Source organism: Camelus dromedarius, chromosome 3 (assembly GCF_036321535.1).
Source record: "Camelus dromedarius isolate mCamDro1 chromosome 3, mCamDro1.pat, whole genome shotgun sequence".
Taxonomy (NCBI): Eukaryota; Metazoa; Chordata; class Mammalia; order Artiodactyla; family Camelidae; genus Camelus; species Camelus dromedarius.
The window spans coordinates 61,817,027-61,840,744 of NC_087438.1; the positions used below are offsets into that span (position 1 = coordinate 61,817,027).

The 23,718-nt window shown below is 35.6% G+C and overlaps 1 long non-coding RNA gene across 1 annotated transcript in view; it reads left to right on the top strand.

The window, feature by feature from the left end:
• LOC116152081 (uncharacterized) overlaps window positions 1–23,718 on the top strand; it is a 101,808-nt gene that overhangs the window by 31,768 nt on the left and 46,322 nt on the right. The window contains exons 2-5 of the long non-coding RNA XR_004135655.2: window positions 4,784–4,986; window positions 11,517–11,759; window positions 13,320–13,375; window positions 19,737–19,793. This is a non-coding gene — a long non-coding RNA (uncharacterized LOC116152081). The remainder of the gene's footprint in view (window positions 1–4,783; window positions 4,987–11,516; window positions 11,760–13,319; window positions 13,376–19,736; window positions 19,794–23,718) is intronic.

The window sequence follows — 23,718 nt, forward strand, 5'->3', positions numbered from 1 at the left end:
ATCTTTTGTGTCTCACTCAGCCAATGCTACATAGCCAGTGCCAAGTCAGTGCTAAATGAATACTTTGTTTATTGAGAAATAGTCAACATTTAAAATAGAAAAACCTCTAGGAGCTGATTACATCCTTACAGTTATTAACATTTCATTGTAATTTATGTAATAAACTGAAGTATGTTCTAAATTGAGATCCGATTTGTGGGTTTAATGAGGAGACTATGTAGAGAGAGAGAGAAAACTACAAACAGAACTAGAGGGCGTTGGCCTTGAAGGGGAACACATGGGCTTTCTAGGAAGCCAGACGGAAGCCTGAAAGCATCGACAATCAGGGGACAGGGTGGAAGTGACAGTCGGGCAAAGATAAGGAGGGGGAAGGAGAAGGGCCTGTTCTACCCATTTCATAATTTTGGCTTGACCAGACACATGTTTAGCATATCCCTGCATTCAGGGAGCCTGTGATGTAAGAAATGAGGTAGTTGATATGTTTGAAATGGGTAGGATAAAATGTATATTTCATCATGGAACAGATGGATTTTAGAAATTTTGTAAAGAAAAAGTGGTAGAATTTGGCAGTTTGAATGTTTGGATGTAGAAAGGGAATATTGCATTTTGGAATTTCCCATTTCTTTTTCCATTTGAAATTATAGTGCATTTATAGTCATACCTCTCTCTCCCTGTCTCTGTTTCTGTCCCTTACATGCACATGTACATATATATGTATATATAACTATAACTACATTATCTATATATCTATATACCTGTCATTACTTTGGGTCAATTACATTGCTAAAGTGTTATGGACAGGTTAATTTTTTAAGTTTGGTACTTATGAAAAGAATAGCTGTGTAAAAATGAAATTAAATATACAACCATAGGCTTATGTTTGTATTTTGAAAGACTATACGGGCTCAACATTTATTCATCCACCAAATGTCCAAAAATTCTTCTGACTCTAATTCATCAATATTATGTGTACAAGATTGAGTTCCAGGATAGTTAATTAGTAAGATAAAGTTTACATTTCATTGTCCCTTCAATAGTTCTATGAACAGAATTACATTAACATGAATTTAATGAATAATTAGAGAATGGTATTTATATTTTTTTCTTCACTATTTCCTGAACAAATTAGAATGTGACTTACACCTTCCACTTTCTTGTATGTTGGCGGTGTTAGTGAATGAAATTTGTTTTAGTTCACTCATATTTCTACAACTAAATAACTAAAACAGTTATATTACTCAGCATTACTAAGAGATTATTACATGTCCTCCGTGTTTTTAAATCAAGGACTTTTTAAAAGAGCATTTATTTTCTCATGTTTTGTGATTCAATATATTGTGCTACATTCTGATTATACAGAGATGCATGAATAGCACTTGCCTTAATGAACCAACCACAGCTTCTGACTTTTAACATGTTAGCTAAGTGTTACAAGTTTGATATAAAAATGAATGGGAGTTCACGTGGACTCTAGCAGAGAGGTTCATAGCATTTGGAAATAGAACATATGCTCCCGAGTATTTTAGTTTCTGTTGCCTACACTATCTTGATATTTATCAAATAATAACTCAAGAACTTATGTTACATTCAGTTAACTATGTGCACACCTCTCTGCTTGTCACCTATATTTCAAACAGGGAATGAGTTTCATGTCTCTTTGTACCTCAATCACAAAGTACTTTCAGCCTGTGGGTCTCAGCAAACAATTGATTGACTGCTGTGGAATGAGTCCAGTCCACTATGAGACCAGGCTCTGAGAGCCTATCTGGACATCCTTACTAAACTAAAGCATTTGGAAGAACCAAGTCCTTCTGGTGCTTCTTGAATATCTCGAAGAAAAGGAGTCATATATCTATGATTGTATATTTAATTTCATTTTTATGCAGTTACCCTTTTCATAAGTATCAAAGTTAGAAAAATCATACTGTCCGTCATACTTTAGCAATGTAAATGACACAAAGGAAACAGATGGTGTTTCATAAAATTCTCCAAAATAGTGGTTTTTGGCTGTGGCTCTTTTGCCTGTGTTGTGGTTTTCTACCTGACAGTGGGTTTTGCACATTCTGAATCTGTGTCCAGTTATGCAGTGGAGCTCACTGCCCACCTTGCCAGGCTCATTCTGGTGGGAAGAACCAGACTCAGTGCTTTGTTAGTTGGAGAACGCATGCTGCTGCAATAGAACGTTTCTGAGAACACAGATCTTTTTCCAGCTAGTAAGATTCTTTGAAAATCTTTGGGGACATTTCTATCGCTATAGTGATACAACTTGTGTACTTTACCCAAATCAGGCTGGGATATTTCCATTTCTCTTCCCTCTCTTTCAGCCACCCCTGGGGCTTCCTCTGCTCCCCAAGCAATATCCACACTGACCGCGGTATCTCAGTATAAGACAGGAGTAGTCTATCCACCTGGGAGCCTAAGCCTCCTCCGTTTTCAAACCAGGATCGCAAAAACTGCTATTCCCGCTTGTTCTGCAAAAGGACTGGGTTTCCTAGTTCTTAGATAGTTTTACAGACCATTTCCCTACAAATTAAGCTGTCAGCTATTGTTACTTTTTACAATCCGGAAGAATATGCTAATTGTACTGACACATAATGCAATATGCTTAAGAACATGCCACTCAAAAGTGTAGCTCTCAGGAGAATTCTACCTGCAAGAAACCTCATCTATAAGGAAATATCCCCTTTGAGATAAAGGCAATTCTTTTGTAATAACATCGGGGAAGACTAAAATGTGATTTACTGCCCACCACAACACACTATGGAGTGATTTAGCTGTTGTATAAAAACATATAGATTTAGGTTGAATTTAAATAAGTGGTTGAGAGGGAGAGAGAGCAAGAAAGGGAGAGAGAGAGTGAGGTATGAAAATACCAGATGACTTCCAACTGGAAAAAGTTCTCTAAGAAATGACAGAATAGTTAATGCATAGATTTCAAAGAAAATTACTGTTTCATACTGTTGGGCATTAAACCTTTAATTTCTATAGAAATCTCTAATTTTTCCACATATTAAGTCAAAGAACTAAAAATGTCTTCTGTGGATATTTTTATAATAATATTTTCTGTTATAAAAAGGCATTGCCAGACACTACCATCTGCCGTGTAGACTGACAGTGTACGAATCTGATGTCTTTCTGTGACTTCCTATCTTATATAATTGGAGTTTCAGCCCAGAATGATGCTTCATTTCTACCTAAGGACAACCAAGTTTAAGTTCGCCTGAAATATTTTAATCATTTCCCTGCTATGCACTGATAAGACCAGTACTCTGTGTAGTTAAAAGCCATAAATGTGTCTATTGAGAGGGTGTTAAAAATTCTCCTCTGAGCTTCTGGCCCTCATCCAGAACTCCATAATACCTTCTGCAGTGAGATGAGAAACACAATGTATTACAATTGATAAATGTGTCCTTTGTATTTACTTTATTTTGAAAATTTGAAACACCCAGAATGTTTTGGTTACATCAACATAGGGAAGGATTTTTTTTTTTTTTTTTTTTTTTGTATTCTGTTGTTGTTGTTTGTTTTGGAGGTTTTTCTGAGATGAATAAAGATGTCTTTATGAACTATTTATGTACAGATTAGGATATTTAGAATATTTGTTTACCATGCTTTTGAAAGAGTTCAGGGACACCAAAAGTACTCTGTTGACTCAGATGTGTGTTTGTGTGTGTGTGTGTTTATAGCAGTAAATGTAATCATTCCAGTCCCAGCCAATGAGACAAGATTACTGAATAATTTCTGTAGTTATTTATTTTAAAAAATACTATTTTCAATAAGAGAGAAATCCTTGTAGTTAAAACCTGTTAATTGGAGATAATGTCTGTGTAACTGAACATTGTCAAAGGGTAATGACCTCCTGCTGGTAAGCCCTGGAAATGTTGACTGGAAGCCAGCACATTTGTTTTCAAAGCAGGAGACATGGGTCCTTTGACATGAGTCTATTAAAATGGCTTTATTTTTGTTGCATGACATAATAGAAATTTTATCATTCTAGGCCATGTTACAATGTGCTTCCATTTTTCTGCCTCCAAATATCTTTGCAGGGTGTGTTTTCACTGCTCTTAACTGTACCAATTAGCACCTTTGCTGCTGCTGAGTGGCTGTTCTCATAATGATACAGAGTTAGTTCAGTTCATTCTGGGGTTTGCCAAAAAGGTTTGAAATGAGTTAGTATTCATTAAGGTATGCCACTCAATATAATAAATGATCAATGCTTTGTAATTCACTGTAGCTGAGAAAATAGGCTGGGTAATTAAAATGAAACAGTGGTAAGCATCCCCTCCTCCTTGTCCTGTTATCCACTTCATTTGGCCAATGTCTGAAATTGCATTTGTCTAATGTATAAAATTTTGCTTAAAAATCTTCTGGGTTGCTGAGATTTCTGTCAGTAGGAATGAAAGATCTAAGAACTGGTTCCCTTATGGGATCAGATGCACATGAGGAAGTGTTAACCCTGAAATGAGAACAGGGGAGATCTTAGTGTTCAAGTATCTATAATATGAGGTTTGGAGATACTTAAAACCAGCTCCACCTCCAGCCTCATGCTTTTCAGAGACATCCAAGGTGATGGCCTTGGAGCCACTGCACTATGATTGCGTGGAATGGATTATTGCAGTGATTCTCTTTCTGACTATAGGGGAAAGTTTTTGTTATATTTAAAAAATATCTCTATTGCTGTCCTGACCCCCTCCTCATTGATTTTTATTCAACTGTTTTAGGATAGAGCCCTGACATCAATATATATATATATATATATATATATTTTTTTTAATTTCCACAGGTGATTCTAATATGCAGGCAATGTTCCCTGACCTGAGTATAACTCAGGGTCATGTGGAGGGCTTGTTGAAATGCAGCCTGTCGCCGCCGTCCCATGTCCTGTGCACATCAACGAGCTTTCAATCCAGTGAGTCTGGGAAGTGCCTGAGAATGTACATTTCTAACAAGTTCCCAAGTGGTGCTGGTGCTGCACGAGAATGTTTGGTAAGCTATTTCAGTGATGTCACTAGTCATTTCTTTATTCCTGATGACTGGAAAGAAGAAAAGGGAAAGTGAAATACAACAAGGACAGACTAGGGGCAAAGTTAGGTCGAGTTTTCCCATTAAATGCTGCTTTGTTGTAGTTGTCCCACTAATTTGGATTTCTTTCAGGTTTTCTATCCCTTTAGTTTACCTAGAATTTTTTATTCCTAAACACAAACTTTTTAAAACAACAATTTTGTAACAGATACTTATTGAACATTTAATTTAAATTGGCCAGGTATCAATGTAAACTTTGTATACATATTATCTCATTTAATCTTCACCATTAAGCAAATGTGTTATCATAATCTATGGTTACTTTCTTAAAGTCAAACAGTTAATAGGTGGTAGGGTTGGAATTGGAACTCAAGCAGACTTCCCTAAGAGCTGAAATTCAATAATTTCTCTAGACTGCTTTTGTATATTTATGAAATATATTCTCACACCTCTGTGAAGTAAATATATCACCAATATTTACTGGATTATTACTGAATTAATCCTGATGGTAAAATAATGATAAAATAGCTCCTATTTATTGAATGACTACCTTGGGCCACATACTGTGTTAAGCACTATTACCAAATCAGTTTAAGTGATGAGACAACTAATTGGTGAAATGAGGGTTTAAATGTAGACCTTCTGGTGTTTTCTGGAGTGTCTGCCTCAGAAAGGGGCTATTGATGTTCCTGAAAACTTTCTAGTTTCTGGTCCAAAATTCTGAGGAAATTTAGCTACATTTCCAACAACATCCCTGTATAACTGGGGTTGCCTAAGCATGTCTGATACGATTTCTGTTCAAATTTTAAAAAAGCCTTTACTAAAATGGTGGTCATTCTGATTTGCGAATATGAGATCACCAAGGCTTGGAGAGTTGGAGAGTTGCAGTGACGTAACTAAGATTGCTCAACTAGTGAACAGCAGAACCATGAACCGAGAACACATTTAATTGTGCTCATGACGTTGAGGCTTGTTCTCTTTCTGCTAACACGATCTACTCCTCATTTCTGTGTTTGCGTCTTTTCTTTGATCACCTGTTAGAGGATGTGTGAGAAGATCACTGTGCAGATCATAAATCCTGACACATTGTTTCCACACAGCATTTCTGAGAGCTGGTCCAATTAGTCTTATGAGCACATGGAGGAAAGGGTTGCTACTAGTGTGTTTCAAGAGCTGTGGATAGCCCTCCGAGAGCCATTGTCCCAGCCTTACAAGGCTGTGGTTGGAAATAAATGAGGTAACAGATGCAAAGTCCCTGGCACGTGGGAGACACGTGGCTCAATAAATGGTAGCTATTACTGGTGTTCTCTTGAGGGCAGCAGGGGTAGGGAGGAGAGTGGGTGGAGAAAGCAGACCACTATACTGATGACTCAGAGGACTCCCTGGTTTCCAAGATATCATTTAAGTCCTAAAAAACATTTGGCTTGTATGTAAAGGGAGATAAACATGTTCCAAGCCTGGTATCAGTCATTTTTACTGTCTTTTGTTTATGAGATTTGTCAAGCTTTATCAACAGGTTCAATTCAGTTTGACTTTCACATACTGATTCTTGAGGCCCAGGCGATGTGCAGGCTTGTGGTTGAATGAGAGCTGTTTCTAGTAATTTAGTGCCAAGAAACATTGTTGTAAACACCTGGAGGGGTGGGGCTATATACAAACACTTAGACAAAGAAGAGATACTTCTTTTTCTGTCCTTCTGTCTGCCTGCTTATCTATATGTATCCCCTCTCTCTCTCTACCTGCCAGCTCAATTAACTTTTCAATTTCTTTATTGAAAAGCACCTATTTTGCCAAGTTGGGGCCACTACTCTTCAAGACATTAGGTGAGGGGGGATGGGTATAGCTCAGTAGTAGAGCATGTGCTTAGCATGCATGAGGTCCCAGGTTTGATCCCCAGTCTTTCCACTAAAAAATAATGAAATAAAATAAATTTTTTTTTTTTTTAGAAAAGGGGAAGGTGTAGCTCAGTGGTAGAGTGCATGCTTAACATACATGAGATCCTGGGTTCAATCCCTAGCACCTCCATTAAAAAAAAAGTGTACAAAACACCAGGTGATGTAGATAAATTCAACATAAATCACTTGCTGTATTACTTAATTTTGCTGCTTGCATCACAATGCTCTGTTTAGTCATATTTTACCATGATAGTGATATTTTCTGAGTTTTAGGGTTAGACCTAATTATGTTCTCTAACTTAGATGATTCCTTCACTCAGCAGATACATGTGTCCTACTGGAATCAGCAGGTGTATGTGAATCCAGCTGGTTAAGAGGCAATACTTAGAAACCATTTGCTATTGACATTTATTGTCTGTCCCTGTTTATCTTAATCCTGCTATTTCTTATCCCAGTGTTCAGGCATGTTTTTTCCTAACAGTTTTGGTATATAAATCTTACAAAAATGTAGATGTAGAGAACTGATCTTAGGGAAAATCTGAAAATCAGGACAAATGTAAAAAGTACATCCATGAATCCAACTACTATTAGAATTTTAATGTATTCTACTTAGTTTTAAAGAAAGCATTTAAAAAGATACTTAGAATAATAATATAATAATAATAAATAATTAAAAAGCATAGAGCCACATAATTTTGTTTCAGGAAATACTTAATTTCCATTTCTTCAACAGTCTTTACAGTTAACATTCTAAAAACAGCCAGATATTGTATCCAGTAGATCTATGAAGATATCCTAAAGCATTCCCTTACTGTTAGACAGCGAATTGCTTCTGTTTGTCCTTAGTGTAATACTGGGCCTTCCTATATTTAACTTTGTCCATATTTTTTGCTGATTTCCTTAGGCTAGATTTCTTGGACTATGAATAATGGGAATAACGTTGACAAGGTGTTTGCCAAATTGCTCTCTAGAAGAATTGTACCTATTTAAGTTGTCATCAGGAATGAATGGGATGGTCAATTCACTGCACTTGTACCAGCATTTTTGGCATTTATTTACTTACCTATTTTTGTTGTTTTGCATGTCAAATAGTATTTGTTTTAACTTATATTTTCTGGCTACTAGAAAGTTTAAATATTTTCAAATTTACATCTGATACTGTTTTTCTTTTTAATGTTAATTATCTGTTTAAGCTCTTGCCAGTCTATCTGTTATATTCCTAGTGACTTTTCTATCAGGAGTTTGAATGTTCCATGTTGTATACACATAAAAATATAATCAAGCTTTTAATTCCATGCCATGTTTGCTGAAAAATTTCGCAGTCAGTTTTTGTTTTTGTTTTAGTATTAACATTTCAAATGTTATGGTAACATTTGTTACTTTCCTTTGTGTATTCTTTGTAAATTCATAGCACAGGAAATGATTTCTTTGTCTTTTGGTTTGATAAGTATTCAATATTATTTTCATTTTCTTTGGCTTGATTTTCAAAATATTAAACTTTTCAGTACTACATCTGGAATTTGTTTCGACATATGGTGTGAGGTGAGCATATTTGACTTTTAAATAATTTACTGTGCTATGACCCAGCTGCCTGATTTCTCTCACAAGTTGCCAAATGCCCAGTGAAAGAAGAATGCTCTTATATTTTGTGTTCGTTGAGATGGCATCTGTTACTTGATTAAGTATGCCAGAATTTTTTTACTGAGGAAACTATGCTTTAGTTTAAAGTTGCTTTCCAAAAGTTGAATTAATTCTTTCAATTCAGAGGTGGGTAACTTACTGTTTTGGTATTCTTTATGGTATCCTATATATTACAAGAGTTCACCTTAGCAAAATAATGTAGATACTTCTGCTTTTTTTTCAAAAGTACTTGATAAATGTAAACGTATCTTTTAAATCTTCGTGGACTTGGATGTCAACTCTGAGTGTGGATTATATCTCAGTAACTGATGGTTTAAGTGATTTTATGCAAATTTTTCAAACATCTGAGCCTCTGTTTTCTCTGCAGAAAATGAGGATAGTAACACCTACCTTATGGGACAATGGTAAAAATTATGTGAGGAAACGCCCTGGAGTTGGCCTAATAAAGAAGAAATGGATTCATTATTTTCTTTTTATATGGCACAAGCTATTGACCATCTGAATTGGTGGAAGAGAACAAATGTTCCTTATAAAACTCACATGGCCAGTATTTGACTTTGAAATGTGTTTCATTTAAATTTTGAATATAGTTATTTCTGATCTTGAGGAAATCATAATAACATAATGAAATTATACCAATAATACCTGATTTTAGGTTCTATTAATTTTTTCTGGTATTCAGCTGTATGCTAAGAAGGTTAACTCATTTTGAAACTTCCCTGGGGCAGAAATGATGGTAAGTGCTTGGACTTCAAAGGGTTTGTCTACTCAGATGAGGACTTATGCTGAGTAAAAGTAAATAGAGAGAGGTAAGGAGTGAGATGCTATTTTTTTTTTGAAAGATGCAAGGCATCTGAAGTAAGAAGGAAAATGCTAGTGATGCAAGAAAAGTTACAAAGCAACTTAATGCATTATCTTACAACACTGGTCTTCATTGCATGATGAGTCGCTAAGAGATATGCAGATGACTTAGTGGATGTGTTCACTCAGCACATAGACCTTCTTGGGAAGCGTGGTAAGAATAAATCACACCTAGGAGAAAGAAAGGAGAAGTCTGTCTCCGCCAATTACCTATTGGTTAAATGCCATGGAGAGTTTTTACCTTTATATGACTGGGTTACATCATCTGACCCCTTGGTGACCCTCAGGAAGAGAGATTGCTTATTCTAAAGAGTGTTATTTCATACAAGTCCAAAAAGGGAGGAGTGACCTGATATGGATGCATACCTGACCAAAGGAGAGAAAGAAAAAGGTAGTCAAGAGAATCTGAGAAGGCACACAAGGTGTTTCCTCAAAATTAAGAGCGAGAGAGAAATCAGGGAGGTTAGGAGTCTTGAAGACTTAACAGTTGTTGGGTGATAAAGATGAGGCTGTGCTGGACAGGCTAGGAATTGCTATATGCAAAACCAAGTGCACATCACAGTGGTTTAAATCACTGAGAACTTTATTTCTTGCTTGTGTTTCTATTCTATATGGATTGAGGGGATCCAGGTTCCTTTCACTCAGTGGCTCTGCCATCCCTAGGATCCCTCCACTGGAAACTGCACTTGGCTATCAGGTGAGGGGAGAGAATGAAAGCATGGAGGGCATGGGGCATTTGTCTGCACCTTATTTGTAAAACCTCACATGGCCCCACTTAACTGTAAGGGAGACTAGGAAATGTAATTGACTGGTATGCCCAGAAGGGAAAAAGGGAGTTTTGTGAATACTTAGCCATCATTATCGCATATCCTGACCATGTTATGTCAAGTTTTTACTGTATGTGAATATTCTGTACTAGGTGTTATTTGACCTCTAATTTATTCAGATAATGAAATCATGACCCATTTTGATTGACTGCTACTCTTTAGCCCTCTGCATCAGGTTTTTCATATTTTTATTTATCAATTTATTTATTTATATTTAGTTAATTTTTATTGAAGTATAGTTGGTTTGCACACGTTGTGCCAATTTCTGGTATGCAGCATAGTGATTCAATTACACATGCATACACACATGTATATATATATTCCTTTTCATATTCCTTCTCATCATAGGCTGTTACAAGGTTCCCTGTGCTATACAGTAGGACCCTGTTGCTTATCTATTCCATATACAGCAGTCAGCACTGGAAATCCTGAACTCCCAGCCCATCCCTCCACAGCACCCTGCAACTCTGGCAACCACATGTTTGTTTTCTATATGAGTCTGTTTCTGTTTTGTGAATAAGTTCATTTGTGTCATTTTTTCAGATTCCACATATAAGTTATATGGTATTTTTATTTCTCTTTCTGGCTTCACTTAGTATGATAGTCTCTAGGTCCACTCGTGTTGCTGCAAATGACATTATTTTTTATGGCTGAGTCATATTCCATTATTTATATATATATCACAACTTCTTTATCCAGTCATCTGCTGATGGACATTTAGGTTGCTTCTGGAGGAAACTCTAATTTGAAAAGATATCTGCCCCACAATGTTCATAGCAGCACTATTTATAACAGCAAATTTTACATATTTTAGAAAATATATGTTCCTGCAACATCATCATCAGCTTATATTCTCGGGAAAGAGTAATTAACTGGGGAATCAATTCTACCCTAGACACCAAAGCAAATCTTAGCCTTGGCTAGAATGGTTATATGACAATCTTCTGATGTCATATGCACATTACTGAGTCAGCCTTCCAGACTCACAGATGTTGGGCTTCCCAAAGAAGACTACTGCTTTTCCTTGATTGGACTCATAACCCTTGCAAGCAATATAGCAAACTTTATATAAGCTGTGCCTTAGTCTAAGACTTTTTAATCAATGCACTCTGATTATTTTATCCTTAACTTTTCTCTCAATAAAAAGGCAAGATGCTAGCATTCATCAAGGGAATTAACTTCCTTATCCTTCCATCATTGCCTGTAAAGAACAGCTGGAAAAAAATATTGATTTGATTAATAATATTCTCTTTAATTTGTCTCTTAACAGAATCCTGATACCACAACTGGCGTACAAAGCAATTGCCAAGACTGGAATCAAGTGACCAGTTGAAATAGTCACAACTAGAGGTGTTTTTGCCATAAAAAAATATGAAAATGGCAAACATATTTACTGGAAGAATACTTTGCAAAGAGTTGACTGAAAAACTATTTAGTTTCATAATAGCCCTGGAGCATGAGTCAGCAAACAGTAATCAAGTTGTCTTTGAATCAGGATGAAGGTGAATTCAAGGTGGGTTCTTTATGACATGAATGAAATGGGAAAGAGGAACCCTAGCTTTCACCTCAGAGAGAACCACCGAGATCCTCCTTGATGCTCTGTGGCACTGTAGTGCTTGACACTGCTTATACCCCTGTTCTCAGAAAGAGACTTAGTGGTATTTGCAAACTGTGCTGATGTGTTTCATATTCAGATCTGTCCTATTGTGGGTGTACATCCAGGAATTCAATGCAAATGCATTGCTTTCCAGAAATCTTGGGTTTATCCTGCTTATGCCTTCTATCAAATATTTGGGTCTTAATTTCTTCATCTGTAAAATGGGAATATCATTGCATACTTCATAAGGATATTACAAAAATCAAATAACATATATGAAAGTGACCAGTATAGTGTATAGCATAGATATTTTGCCTTAAAAATTAAATTGTCATTTGGGGTTTAAGCTCATTGATTCTGATTGAAACTCTTGCTGACATTGTTTAAATCTCTGTGTTTGTTTTATCTGGCTTTCCCTGAGGGTTGCTTTTAAGGATATTTTGTCTATCCTTGGCATTAATATACAAAAAGGCCACTGTACTCTGTATTTTTCCTCTTGATCTGATCTTACAAATTCACCTTCTTCTGGACACATGCCCATGTCTTTGAAGATGTTTCCTCTAAATGCCTTCCCTCCTAATTGTGACTGTATATTATACCCTGATCCCCATTTGACCTTTGGCTTCATCGTGATTGCTAAATTCTAAAATTTCTAGCATGGCTCGTTATGAAAATCCTTTAAACCATTTTCTCAGTCTGGCAAGGGGATTTGAGAACAATTCACTTCAAAAAAGTGAGAGTGTGAGTAATAATGAAGCCAAAATGAAAAAGGACGTAGCCCAGTCCTGAGCTAGAGATGAACAAGGTGACTGACTACTCATCTAGTTTGTTGGTGGTTCATCTGATATTGTTGGTCTATGAAGACTGATTTTTTTTTTTTGATCACTTTGCAGCTAGTGCTTTTTGTGGCTTATCTTTTCTTCTCCTGATTAGGAAAAAAACAAAAAATTGTTATATGCTATGGTTTCTTGAGGAACTTTAAGAGAAAGTAAAAAGTGAATTCTTGTTATTCTTTCCTTACTTGATTCTAATTATTTTCACACTTAGCTGAGGAATATGAGTTAGATTCATCCCTTTTACCTCTACCTAAATGTAGGATATATACTGAAAGAGAACACCATCATGGGAGACTCCAGACCTGGGCTCTGTAATCAGTGCTGTGTGTTTAGCAAAACCTTAAAGCTCTATGTTTCTCAGTTTTCTTACTATTTAAACAGGTAAGTAATGGCTTCCTTACATCAAGGGGATATTTTGAGAATCAGATAAAATAATGAATGTCAAAGTCCTTTGCAAAAGCAAAATGTCATGTTTCTGACAAATGTATAATGCCCCGTATGAGCAATGCTTCCCCCTTCTCTTTTATACTAACCCTAACACATTCAATTATACATATCAATATAACTTAATTTCCTGAAACTTAATATAAATAAAAATCTTATGGAAAACACACATAGACATTATTTTTTTTCATTGCAGTCATCACCAACACTTGTCGAATTATCATCCTGGCACAATGTTAACTTATCGACCAGGTACGTCATAATTCCTCATCGATGTGCTTGCTATGGAAATTTACTTAAAGTAATTTGATGAAAAGCTTTGTTAATTCAATTATTGAATTTCATGCCTTATATTTAAAGTCTATAAACAAAAATTACAGAAAAGTACTTAAGTTATTGCATTATTTTAATACTGTGATTGAATAGCATTTGTATTTGAGATTGGTAGGCAGCATATTTAAGTGATGTGCTCATGAAAGTGAAATATTAAAAACAGCTTATGAAAATCTCCCATCTGGCAGTTACAATTGATCAGAAATCTACTCTTCAGCATTATTTTGAAAATAGCATGAGTTTTTAATTAAAACTGTTCATTCGATTTATTAATGCAAGTAAAACCTCCCATCTGATCAGGTTTAACTTGAGAAAGTGGTTTTCTAAAGCCCTTTTTATAGATTGAGTGATACAGTTTTCAATAAAGAATAGTTATAAAAGATGTCAGACATTTATTCACTATCAATCTTTTTTGTGTTCTCTTTAATTTCAAAATTGAACTGTGAACATAATTCTGCATGCTTAAAAATATTTGATGAATACATGATCTTAATTCTATTATTTTAAATCTAAGCTAACTATAACAGCCTTTATAAACTGTGCTAACTTAAGGTATACTTTATGTTGGTTAATATAAATAAAGCTTCATGGGTAAGAGGTAAACACATTATTTAGGTTAAAATTTCTCACTTAGAAACAACATACAAAGTATTTTTATTTAGAAATCATCAAATGTTTATTCAGTTGCTATTTTCATTGCACACATCATCTCATTTAATCCTTTCAATAATCCTGTTCCTCAGTGTTCTTATTATCTACATTTTATTGGCAATTACATTGAAGCCCAGGAGTTATATAACTTGTGACCACATTTAATAAGGATTCCAGACCAGGCAGTTGGCCATTCAAGTTCCTCAGTGATCTGAACAGGAGCCCAAGGCCCCTGCTTGTCCTGCTATACTCTGGGAGGTTTATAAGGGCAGCTCTGCTGGCTTCATTCCTGGAACCCCAGCACCTGAGTTAGATGCTATGGTAATTCCCAGATGTAGTTCTTTATCAAAACTGGATTATTACAAATATGAATTGAGAAATTGTAAAAGGAAAATGCTTTTTTTGGACATGTCTGTTCCCCAGGGAAATGTCTGTTTCCCTCATGTTTTACACTGGTTAAATATGACAATGCAGTAGATCACGAAACAGGTCATTTCTCCTCGTGCTCCGTTGTACAGTATTATTTCTGATGTGTTAATGATAATTTCTCTCATTTCCAAGTGAAAATTTAAAATATGGAGAAAGTTTATTTGTAATTGAGCCCTCTAGATCCTAAAGTGGGAGTGAGCAGGGAAAGATGTGTACACCTTAGTCCCCTCCTGCCCTGGTGATGTCTTTATTTTCCTGATGCTCCCAACACAGAGGTTTCTGTAACCCATCTAGTAGCTGATTGCAGAAACCCATTCATCAGTTACTGAGTGGGCTTAACTCTTGACAGTCTTCTTGAATGTACATGCATGATGAGTGTGATTATTCATGAATTTAGAGTTAAGTTCAAAACCATGAGCTTTATGTATTGCTGTTGTTATTGGACTCTTAGTTTTGTTTCATAAGATTTGGAATAAATGTGCTCAGAGGAGCTTTCAAGTTAAGCCTCACCTTATAAATAAATATATAGTCATTAGACCACCAGTATTTGTATCTTCCACTGATACCATACATAAATATGAATAATGCTTTCTCATTCAAATTTTCTCGTGTGCTTGTTTATTATACTACTAATAGTCATGTTCCTCAGCGTGGGAACAAGGAAACTGAAAACTGGTTCTCCTAGCAAATCCTCTTGTGTCTCTTTCTGAACCCAGGGACCTTAAGTGTGCTGTTTTTTAGTCTATACCTGTAATTTGTATCTCTGCTTGTAACTCTGACTTGCATCGATATAATTTTACCAACAATGTTACTCAGAATGATCTTTATTTTCAAGAACTTACTGAAGGACTGTATATTGCTACTGCCTTTTTCTTACCTTTTCAACAAATAAATGCTATGAGCTCTGGAATATGTTACCTTGCAAATAAATTCCAGAGTGTTTAGTTTTTAGTTATTTACTAATACTCTGAGTTGTAACAAAAATGATTTATCAGAACTTATAAACATGCAAGCAAGATGAAATGAATTTTAAATGTGTAAAAAAGCCAAGGGTAAGGGAAAATAAGAATAAAAAGGTAAAATTAAGCGAGGAGTGGGTTGGTATATAAAATATTTGCCCTGGAGTTCTATACACTTGCTAGAGGTGAATTACGAATTTGACTCTAAGCTTTGTAGAAACCAATCAGGAAACAGAAATGTGATCCCTATCTCTAAGGGTAAAAGGAAATGAGTTGCTTTGAAGAAGCGTATTAACTATTCATGAAACCAAGATTGGGTAACAAAATTTTATATATTTGTATATGGTAAGAAAGAAAAATTGAAAACATATATATCACAGGGTGAGGAGTACCATGGGTCTGTTTTGTGTAAAATCCCTAAATATTGGAAGATGCTCTCTGGCCGTGGTATGATGCACTAAAAAGTACTTTTATGGGAGATGGTGGTTATTTTATATGATGTTGTCATACTACTCGATGATCCAGCTGATGTAAGGAGAGATACCAGAATATCAGTACAAGTGAAAAGTCATGGACACAGGTAATAAACTGTGGTTGCCAAAGGGGACCGTGGGGGAGGGATAAATTAGGAGCTTGGGATTAACTGATACACATTACTATATATAAAGTAGATAAACAACAAGGACCTACTGTACACCTGAAATTAACATTGTAAATCAGTTGCACGTCAGTAAAAAATAAAATAAAATAAAATGCAAGTGAGGAGCAACATCAAATCTATAAGTGGCTCCCAAGCCTCAACTTAAGCCACTTTATAATAAAACATCAGTTCAGCTTGCATCCCCCTGATCCTTCTTGGAAACTGATGACATTTGTTGCTTCCAAGTAAAACGTTCCTTGTTACCTCACCAGCTTTAGCAGGGAAGTCCTACAGCCAGGAGTAAGAAAGGGTCAGGTAAGGGAGGGCCAGAGAACATTTCTTTTATTCTCCATAATCCCAGGGCCTGCTAGCGGGATGCCTGGCACACAATAGGAGCCAGGTATGCTCTGCTTTGTAGAGAAGTTATTTCTGACCCAAGCTCTAAAATTAACTCACCATTTTAATATAGGAACATAACTTTGCCTTTGTAAGGAAGGATCATGATACTAACCTCAATGGGATATTTCCAGAGCAAGATAAATTAATACACAGGGGCACACTAACCAATAAAAAGTACTTAATAAATATTTGCTGAATCAACAAATAAACTCTAAAACACTATCCAGTGTAAGAGATGAGAAGTTAGTAAATTATCTCAACACTTCCACGATAAATATTTTCATGGCCAGAACGTCGGTCCTAATGTTCTGACTGACATAACTTTAGTAAATAATGTAAGTTATAAGAATATGTTTTTCCCCCCTCCATGTAGGTATATTTTATTTTGAATGGAGATAAAAAACAGTTTGGAGAGGTTTTTTGTTTTTTATATTTTTTTCACTATTATATTAGCTTTCAAAAAAAAATTGTTAACCATTGACCCAGATTCTAGAATGAATGAGCTGCATATTCTTGATAATCCTCCCCAAATATTGACTTTTCTCTGTATTGATATTTTGACTGGCATTATGTGATAAGATTATATGACCTAATTTACTAGATTCTGAGCAAAGTTATAAATTAACTGAAAATCAGTTGATTGATGGACAAACCCTTGGTTTCTAAATATACTGAAATTTTCTAGCCTAATCTTTATTAGTAAATAATTTATTCTCCATGTGTGATCCTTCTATAGAATAATACATTTTTCTCTATTCAAATGATACAACTTTCTTTGATATCACTTTGGAAATCCAATCTCCAATATTTGTATTAGATTCTCTTATTCTATGTAATGTAATGTTGAGTTATAGATTTCCAAACTTGCCACAGCTCAGTTTAAAATAACATTTTCCAAAATAAATAAATAAATAAAATAAAACAAAATAAAATAAAATAAAATAACGTTTTCCTTCAAGGGCCTGTTTATTGGCAGCCCTTTCTTGAACATTAAGAGGAATAATCACAGATGTTCTGAAAATTACCCTTGGCTAGGAGCACTTCCTTTACGCCACTGTTTTGTCTATTTGGACAAAAAACTCTTTGAGAATTGAAGAAAGGAAAAAATGATGCCATTTGGAAATAATTTTAGTCTCATATTTCCATCTTTCAGGAGATGCACTTGTGCATGTTAATAACATCACATTGTATATTTGGGTAAACTTTCATTCATGCAAAAGATCAAGTTTTTTCTGCTGTTGTCCTTCTCCTTGATCCACCTTTCCTGCAGGATTTTTGGAAATTTTGGTTTTATCCTTGAAAAATATATAGATTTTCTTCCAGCTTCTCTGTTCTCTTCTCCATTAATAGAGGGTTTTTCAGACATTTGCATTTTTAATTTCACTAGCCAAAATTCTATAATACACTTACATGTGATTTCTAATCTGTTACTTTCCAATCTGATTTGAGCTAACAGAATTTAACTCAGTTTATTATAGTAGAGAAATTATTTGCTCTTTTTGAGCCATCTGTGTGTTTCTTAATGATTTCAAATTGTAGAATTTTACTTCTTTACAGCTTTTCCTTTTTTAGAAGTGGTGGTTTAGACATTGAATTCATTGAGCATTTTGGTGATTATTAACTTGCCAAATATTTCCAGTTTTCACCTTTTAACCGTTTGACAGTACATAACATTCAGGCCCTGTTTTGGTCATGAGGAGTGGGCCATGGGACTGTGCTGTCCATTGAATTCTGAGCAAAAGTAATGTATGCCTGTTCTGGATCAAAATATTTCCTTATCAGTACAGAATCTTCTAGAATCATGTTAATCCCAGGTGCAGTGGTTGACAATACAAGATGTTGACTATCCAGTCAGAACCTAGGTCCTTGAGTTAGTTCAATGATCAGAGCCCTCTGCTGGCCTACAGTGGACATTTATCATGAGCAAAAACAAACTTTTCTTATTTTCAGCTGCTGAGATTTGGGAAACATTTGAAACTACAGCATAGCCTAATTTAGATTGACTGGGACAGGTTGTGTTTGGTTTTGACATTTTCTGGAGGGTGCTAATAAAATTAGAAATTACAGCACTCCTCCCAGAACCCTGCAGATCCCATTTACAGTCTACACTGTTTTCCCACTTTCTGTGTGCTTTTGCATCTAATTGCATGTACTTGAAATTCTCTTCAGAGGTCTGTCCCCAAGTTACTGGAGCCATTTACTCTTGGGAGCAGACAAACTAGTGATTGACTGGTTCATGAAATCCCAGCTTCCTTACCTACAAAGAGGACAACTTTGAAATAAACGTACACTCCAGAATTCCCCATCAGGATCGGTCTGAAGTTACCCTCTTCAGGACCTTGTCCTGAAATCTCACCCTTGCTTAAACTGCTTTCCCTTTCTATGCCCTGCTTTCTTTACTCCCTTACAAGTTTCTCCAGGGAATTCTTCCGTAATGTCCCTTGTGCCTCATGTTAGAATCTGTTTCTGTGAAACCCTGAGTAAGATTGGGAATGGAATATGTAATAAGTATCATAGTAATGCCTAAGGAAATATGTTTGGCTAAATTTTATCTTATCATGGCATATAAGAAAAGTTTAAAGCTTAGAATGTTCTTTTTTATCATTAAACCATTTAAACCAGGAATTTCGTCTTGCTTAAGGTGCTGTTCTTTATCAGATTGAAGCCATATTACAGCTTCATTTTTGTTAGTAAAACATGATTTTTATATCATCATCATGTTATTTCTTCACTTTGGGTGTCGACGTGTAATCATTCTGTCTGTTTATAGTCCTCAAACCTCTTCAGAGCCCAGGTCACATTATACGATACACTTATGGTTGGGGTAAAGCTTGTGATCACTTAACTGGCCACCCCTATGTGAAGTTTATCAACATATTCTCATTACTATAGTGCCTTCGTGGACTGTTGTAATGGCCTTGTGGCCATTGATGTTGATAGCATATAAAAGTAAGAGGAAGAAACCCACTTCTTTCTTCTTTTTGATTTGAACTGTTAAATGTTATTAATAAGATTTATTCTTTTGGTCAAGATATTTTGCACATTATCCACTTTGATATGCAATTCTGAGTGATTTTCTCTTTGCTTTACCGAACTTCCAAAATGATATTGATAGTTAAAAAATGTGTTTGCTTAAAAGATAGAATGCTTTAGCAATTTATGAACGTGGGATTTGTGTTAAAGCATTCTTACATACTTTTAGGTCCCATGAGGAAAACCCAGCTGGAAAGCAAATCATCCAAAGTGAACTACTGAAATGGTGAGGATGCTTTACTTCATCTTCTAAGTTAACAGGATTCATGTAGACAAATGAACTACAAACAGAGCACCTTAGTATCGTTTGTTTGGATGTATATGAGCCTCTAAAGAAGTATCCTTTCCTTTCTTGAGAAATGTCTCTTGTCATGAGGTAGGGATCTTTAAACTTTATTTTGTTGGTCAATGGAGGAAGAAGCCATGGAGAACTCATATATAGTCTAGTTGATGAATCAAATGCCTATACATTTAATTGCTCTTTATCTCTTTATCAGCTATTGTATTGTTCCCTCCTTACATCATTTCTTGAGATATTGTCGTTTACATTTGGTGAGTAAAACCAAGTTACAAGTAAATCTTTAGGTGTCATAAATTTTACAGAGATGCAGGTGAAATCAATCCATCTTTACTCTATGCCTCTGAGATAGAGTCATAGGTAGTTGATAAATGATGTATTAGGTCACAGCAAACATTTGGAGAATAATATGCCACTATCTATTAAATTTTAAGATGTACACATGTTTTTTGACTTAGCTTATTCATTTTTAGGAATCTGTTGTACAAAAATAAAAATGATAGTACATAAAACACATATAAAACAGAGTTTATTTTATTCTTGTTTATAATTGCAAAAACCTGGAATTAATCTGAATGTCTAAATATAAATTAAGGTGCAATTATAATAGGGAATATTCTGCAGCTATTCATATAAATGAGTTAAACTAATACATCCTGATGTGAATAGACACTCTTGATTTGTAAAAGGGCAGTTGTAGAAAAACAGGTTTTGTATGAACCAATTTCTCTTAAAAGGAAAAAGACTGTCTATTTTGGTACGAGTATTGAGTCATGCCTCAAAGAAAATACACTAAAAATTTAACATTTAACTCGGGGCAACATACCTGGGGAAAGAATACTAGCTAATAACATTTTAATGCCTCTGTATTATTCAGTGTGATGCAGCAAGTACATATTTCTTTGGTAATTTTGAAAATGATAAGGTATATAATATTTTTTAAAGAAAAATTGAGGGATATAAATGTATCTGCCTCTGTTATTTGGGAAACTTTTTTCATAATTAAAATTATTGTCTTTTAGGCTAGGTGTTTCTATTTTTCCCTAAGAATTTCTACTTTTGGCTTTTGATACCAGGTTTCTTTTGGGGTATATATGTAGAAAGACTCATTTCAGACCTTATTTGTATTCAGTACCCACAAATGTAACATGTGATGTAGGAAGGTAGAACTCACTATGCAAAGATGGCCAGAGAAATTCCCGTTGTGCCATGTCACTAGGCACAGGTTGCTCTCCTCCTCTATGAATCCACCTTCAAAGAAACAGAGAGCACAGATGTCCAGGCAGAGGTGTCACAGACATCACTAACACTCACCAGCACCTCTGGATCTCTGCTGCTTCTGGACATGCAAGAAGACTACAAGTTCCCATTCCTTTAACGTTAGGCATGGTCATGAGACTTACTCTGGGCAATGACATTTGAGCCAAAATAGTGTGCATTATTTCCAGTGACAGGTAGCAGTAAACTTTTTGTTGTTGTCATTGTTTATTAGCACAACATAAACTGTGGTACCTGACTGATAACAGTTACTGAACAAACTTCAGTTGTCTGCGTAATACTCTGATTTTATGCACTAGGGGTTGTCAGAATTTCTGTAGGTAGGAGACATCATCCTTTAGAATTATCTGTGAGATAAAAGAATTTTTTGATTCAATAAAATTTAATCTCTTACCCAGTGGCTTTGCTATCAGACTGATCTAGGTCATATAATAACTCAGTCACTTACTTTGTATGAACTACTCTACTTCTCTGGGCCTCAGTTTACATCAATAAGAGGAAAGTATGCATTCTTGTATCCCATGGTTCTGTGAGTTAAATGAAGTAATGTGTGTGACCCAGTGTTTTATTTGTAGTATATGTTCAGTAACTGTTAGCCACCTGTTTAGTAGATCCTTGTGAAAATATTCTAAGCAAGCTTGAGAAAGGAGAGAGGAGAGAGAGAGAGAGAGAGAGAACATGAGCGAGCGAGAGAGTGTGCATGTGAGCATTAAGATAAAAGGAAGAAAGCTGTTATTGGTACCAGGAACTCCCACTTCCCGAATTTGATTAGCTCTGTCCTTTGAGATTCTGGAGTAATGTTGAGAGTATGCATCCTTTGGACTCTCAGATGTTTAATTAAGTTTTTGATATTTATTCCATCATGAGAGAAAAGCTAAAGATTTCTCTTACCTAGCTCTAATCTATACATGTTGGCTGAGTCCTATTTAATTTTCTATTTTATTTTAAATTTATTGAAATTTAACTCTTTCCAAGTTGGAGCCCCTTTCCAAAAATCTGTTACTTCCCACGTGTTAGCCTCTTGGATAAGCCAAAATATTGTTCCCTTATTCCCAACTCTACTTCTATTCCAACACAGCAACTACCAGGAGAGATATAAGCAAATAGCAGGGGAATTGGCATGTGCACTCTGGCATGAAAGCCCCACACATGAAATTTTATGGGCAGAAACCCAGGCTAGAAAGATACTAGTAGTTACACTTTCTGGAAATTAGCATAGTTCATGTACATCATTAATTCACATACCAGACAATAGAACAAGGGATAGGAGAGCTGCCACCTTGATAAATAGAGCTGCTTATTTAAGTATATCCGTGCCAGCCCTGAGAATTGGTATGGGTGTGCTCAGTAATTTAACTTCCAGTTATATGTTTTGAAAAGGTATTTTACTGTGACCTATTTAGACAGATCGGGATGACTCAGACTTACTGGGTTGTGATACGGTGGTTAATACTTAGTCTCCTTTGAATGACAATTCCAAAACAGTGTTTTCAGTCTCCCTTACCAGGGATTTGTTCAGGAATGGCCAATTCTGGCTGCTGATACATGAGAGTCTAGGAGGCACTTCTGGTAAGGATTTTGTCACTCCCTCAGTCTTAAAGAAGAACTCAAGAAAGAAAGAGTGTCTTTCTTCCTCTAAATGTCATGTTTGGACATGATGTTTGAAGTTACTGCAATTACTTAATGACCACAAGGGTATCATTTTGAGGACAGATGTGACACACTGACATCTCTGATGATGAGGTTAAAACTCCGATTATGCCAATCTGTATGGAACTGTCTTGCTAGAGACTTATTATATAAGATGGCGACTTTTTTAATTTAAGAAATTAGAGTTGGCTTTTTTATTTTTTGTAGACATTAATATTCCTGTAAAATTTCTTAATCAGAATGTTTTAAATAAAGGTGAGTTTTTTTTACTGTACTACTTTCACCATAATGCAGCCATATAACTTCACTTAATGTACAGAAGATAGGAGACAGAGGCAGTGAACAAAAGCCTAATAATCAGGAGAGCTGAATCCTGTGCTTAGGTGGGTCATGAACAAGATTTCAAATAATAGGAGCAGATACAGACAGGCTGACTCTAGAGCCCAGAACCCCACCAATGCTTGAACGCTGTCTTGGACCCTTGTGAAAATAACATATGTGAAAGTGATTTGACTCTGCACATATAGGTACCGCTATCTTTTTAAAAATCTTACTTCAGAGATAGCCAGGAACATTGGACACCACTTACTCTCTGGGTACCCTGCTAAACACTCCTTTCTAAAGAATCTTTGTGTATGTGTGTGTTTGTGTGTATGTGCCTGTGTATGTGTATAAAATCCTGTTTGCTTCGGATGAATTTGTTCAGACTATTTAGATGTTTTTCTTTTCTAAGTACCCAATGGCCTTATTGTCACTAGATGGCAGAAACAGATCCTACTTCTGTGGGAAAATGAGAATTTGTTTTGCACTCGGGAAGGGCACAAAAATGCTTCCCACAGACAATGTTTACAGGCTTTCTTTATTTTGACATTTCTTCTGAATGCATTAATGTTTTTGGAAATTCCCTGTTAGGTCCCCTGCAGGG